General features: G+C 40.7%; 1 long non-coding RNA gene across 1 annotated transcript; it reads right to left on the bottom strand.

The window, feature by feature from the left end:
• Nucleotides 1-336: 336 nt before the first annotated feature.
• LOC129192550 (uncharacterized) lies at nt 337-3,975 on the bottom strand. The gene is made up of 3 exons (XR_008573442.1): nt 3,921-3,975; nt 2,193-2,265; nt 337-403 (listed from the first exon to the last, which is right to left on the bottom strand). It is a non-coding gene; the product is annotated as an uncharacterized LOC129192550 (long non-coding RNA).
• Between the last annotated feature and the right edge of the window lie 343 nt (nt 3,976-4,318).

The following is a 4,318-nucleotide window of genomic DNA, read 5'->3' as shown; positions in this document are numbered from 1 at the left end:
AACCTAACATGCATGTTTTTGGAGTGTGGATTAATGTGGATAAAACCCACGCACGGGGAGAACATGCAAACTCCACACAGAGATGCCCAACAGAGATTAAAACCCAGATCTTCACGATCTCTTGACTGTGTGGCCAACAAGCTAACCACTAGGCCACCGTGCGGCGCCAACACAACATTCATCAGTAAAAACAAACCTGTCTGACAACAGTCTAAACCCAGCTCCAGTTCCTTATTATTGGATGAACAACCCAACTCTTGGTGAATTCTGTTTCACAATGATCGGAAGGGGCGATATCAAAGGTGATGATCGCTTGGCCCCAAGCCTACCTTTCATGTTGTTTTGTCCTCAGCTCTTCCACCTTGCCTTGGATAAACACACGTTGACAGCATCTAGAAAGGGACTGAAAAAAACTGCTTTACACAAAGACATTTGTAGATTTATGACATTTTTCATTAAAAAGTCAGGCAAGGCAAGCGGCTGGGGGCAGCACTCAGCTGATTAAGAAGAATTAGATGTCCTGAAACCAGGTTTGTGTTCCCCAGGCCTGTCACGATAAAACCTTTTGGTGGACAATAATTGGCCTATTGCCAATAAATTATATTATTGTCAACATTATTTTGAGACCATTTTTTCATGAATGCAATTATGTCATCTTAATATGGCATAATAATGCAAGTACACCCTATCAAAAGCAGTAAACGTTGATTTCTCAAGTTAACATTGTAGTTGGAATATTAAACGCGCCAAAGATACTTTAACTCCTCCACCTGGGGCAGGACCTCACCCAACCCGGAAGGTGCAATCCAACCTTTCTGACTGAGAACCATGGCTTTGGGAGGTGCTGAGTCTCATGCCAGACATTTCACACTCTTCTGCAAACGGCCCCAGTAAACGCTGAAGGCCACAGCCCGACGATGCCATCAGGATCACATCGTCTGCAAACAGCAGAGACGAGATCCTATGTCCCCCGAACCGGACTCCCTCGACGCCTTCGCTGCGCCTACAAATTCTGTCGTTTAAAATTATGAACAGAATGGGTGACAAAGGGCAGCCTTAGTGGAAGCCAGCGTTCACCGGAAACAGGCTCGACTTACTGCTGGCAATGTGAACCAGGCTCCTGCTTTGGTTGAACAAGGACCGAATGGCACGTTGTAGCACATCACCAATCCCGTACTCCTGGAGCACTCCCCAAAGGACACAGCAAGGGACATGGTTAAATGCCTTTTCCAAGTCCACAAAGCACATGTAGAATGGTTGGTCAAACTCCCATGTACCCTCCAGTATCCTAGCAAGGGGGTAGGGCTGGTCCAGTGTTCTGCGACTGGGACGAAAACCACATTGCACCTCCTGTAGTTTGACTAACGGTCGTACCCTTCTCTCCAGCATCCTGTCATAGACTTTCCCAGTGAGGCTGAGGAGTGTGATCTCCCTTGAGTTGGAACACACCCACCGGTCACCCTTCTTGAAAAGGGGGACCACCACCCCAGTCTGCCAATCCAGAGGTACTCTTCCCGACTTCTTAGTTTGCGTCATAAGATTTGTGCGACATGGTATCATGTTTTAAACCTTACAGTATTTAACAACAGAACATGAAGTAATTGACTAGGGGTGTTGGTTACATTTGGTGCAGTAGATGCACGTGTGCAAGCCTTACAAGATGAACCAGTCTTCATTTGATCTTTTTAATGCTGCTTGCATTGACAATCAACATACCACACATATCACATATCACAGCACAGCAGCAGTGATCGTAATTCCTACTCGTTTGGAGGCATTGAATGAACTGAAGTGAAGTCCACTTGCTATGAGCAACAGCTGAAGGATGCGGTAATAAAACTTTGATTCCTTGACAGCTGAGTCACTCCCCCGACACGCAGATTGCCCGGCAAGTTGAAACTAAAAGTGCAAATGTGTACGTAGAGAGCAGTGAACCATACAAGTGGCTCATAAATGCAAAACAAGTATTTTTTGGCAGCCCTCTAGGGGGCACTCGCGGCCTATTTTTGATGAATAATCACTGACATACCTGTAGACTTTTGCATTTTCTGTGTAAAAACAACTAGTTTCCTTTATGACAAAAAATAATTTAAACTAAATCAACCTTTTTATAAATTATATTTAAAGGGTCTCTGACTTGATTCAATAATGTTGCTTTAATATGTTATATATTGTTTGTAATTATGTTCTACCTTTAATAGTGTTTTGTCCTCAGTCCTCAGCCCATCTTGGGTTGGCCTTGGATTAACACATGTTGACAGCATTCTAGAAGGGGAAATGAACAAGCTGTTACAAACTAACAAATCAAGACATTTGTAGTTGTGTGACATTTTCATGAAAAATCATATGTAGGCAACCAGCTAGAGCAGGGGTGGGCAAACTACGGCCTGGGGGCCACACGCGGCCCACGAAGCATTTGAATCCGGCGCGCCAGTTGCTTCCAAAGTATTTAAACCTTTAACATACAAGCTGGCAACATGACTTGCTAGTAGTCAGAGTTAATCTGAGACAACCTTTTGATGGTTTAAGTAGCTTTTCACATGCAGCGATCCAGACAACTACCTCACCCACAGTGCCAAGCAAACACAAGTAAAAAAATTGTGTCACACAACTTAACCTACCCACTGCACTGTCTGGGAAGTAAAAACGGAGAGACATTCACATACTCTTTAATAGTCAATGTTTTAGCATTCATAGTTCATATTGTATATTACATCCTTTATTCATGAACATTCCGGGTATGTTTGTATGTTTGATATGGTTTGATATTTAAAGTGCTCCTTAAAAAAGGGACACAAGCACATACATATACATACATGACACTATAAATCCAGCTGGACTGAAGCAGAAAATAGAGTGCATGTGTCAAATACATAGTCTGGCCCCCCGGCCAATTTTGTTAACTCAGTGCGGCCCGCGAGTCAAAAAGTTTGCCCACCCCTGAGCTAGAGGCTGGCACTCAGATGATTAAGAAGTAGTAATACAGTATGTCCTGGACCAGGTTTGTGCTACCCTGTTCATTGAGGCATGATGCCTTCCAAACAAACCAAGCCCCCTTGAAAAGTGTCTGAGCTCTTTAAGAAAGTTAATTCCTACATCTGTTGGGAGATTTAGTATTCCTGTGAACATTTTCGTATTTAATACAAACTATTGCATGTGTAAAAACGTCAAAAAACATATGAAAATTGTTCAGCCCTTTTTGTAAATTCTATAATTCTATTCAAACAGTAGTTGCAGAAAACCAACAAAACAAAACATATGGAAATAGCTCAACCCATTGAATTTTACAGTCATTATTTTTTATCATCAACTATCTATTGAAAGTTTAATGCATTTGGAAAATAAATATAGTATGCAATGGACCTGAACGATTTCAAGTGCAATAGTATAGTTTTTATTGTTTTACAGCAGTTATTTTCTGTCATGCCCGCCACGAGGGGACAGAATTGCCCCCCTCGGCCACGTGTAGAATGGCTGACCACTGTGGGCGCCCCCTGATGGCCAATTACGTGCTTATTCATTGCTCACTTCTTAAGAGCTGCTATGATGGAAAATTACTTTCTTTAAGGATGATAGAATATGTTTTATGTATCTCTCCGCTTCTGCAAAGCGTTTTCCTTTCCTTTCATTAGTTTAAAATAAAATCTAAATCTAAAATAATCTAATCTAAAATGTACTGCATAACTTTACTTCTAAATCACCCACAGTCCTTTACTTAACCTGAGCAGAAGACATAACCAGTAGTATTACTTAAGTAACATTTCATCGCAGGAGCAGTACTTGTACTTGTATATATCATATATTAATGTTAATTAATATATATAATATTTCAATACTCTTTCAACCTCTGATACTGCTACACAATACCGTGTTTCTTTTTACTTCACCAGCATCATCATTTTGCGTGTGAGAAAACATACCTTTATGGTAGGAAAGTCAAATCCGCCTGACTGTCACACGTCTGCTTATTCTGCTGTATTACAACTGCGTAGTTAGTTCATGATGGCGTCGTGTTGCATTCAAGTAAGCTGGTTACGTTGAGTTGTAACTATATCTACTCTTTATACTGTATTTAAACTCTTTATATTGGTTTATTTATTTATAAATATTATATTATTTATCAATATTTATCAATATATATCAATATTATATACAAGCCATACATATACAACTAATAATAGTATTGACTGAGTCTGGGGCATGCCAGGGGCAGAGGAGCTTTTTACAAAATGGCAAATTTTGACTGTACTTGTGTGAGTAGGTGTGTTCTACTTGTTAAATGTAGTTTTGTAAGCTTTGCAACCCTTGCACTTTACAT

The sequence above is a fragment of the Dunckerocampus dactyliophorus genome, chromosome 13 (assembly GCF_027744805.1).
Source record: "Dunckerocampus dactyliophorus isolate RoL2022-P2 chromosome 13, RoL_Ddac_1.1, whole genome shotgun sequence".
Lineage (NCBI taxonomy): Eukaryota > Metazoa > Chordata > Actinopteri > Syngnathiformes > Syngnathidae > Dunckerocampus > Dunckerocampus dactyliophorus.
This window is presented reverse-complemented; position numbering and strand designations above follow the sequence as displayed.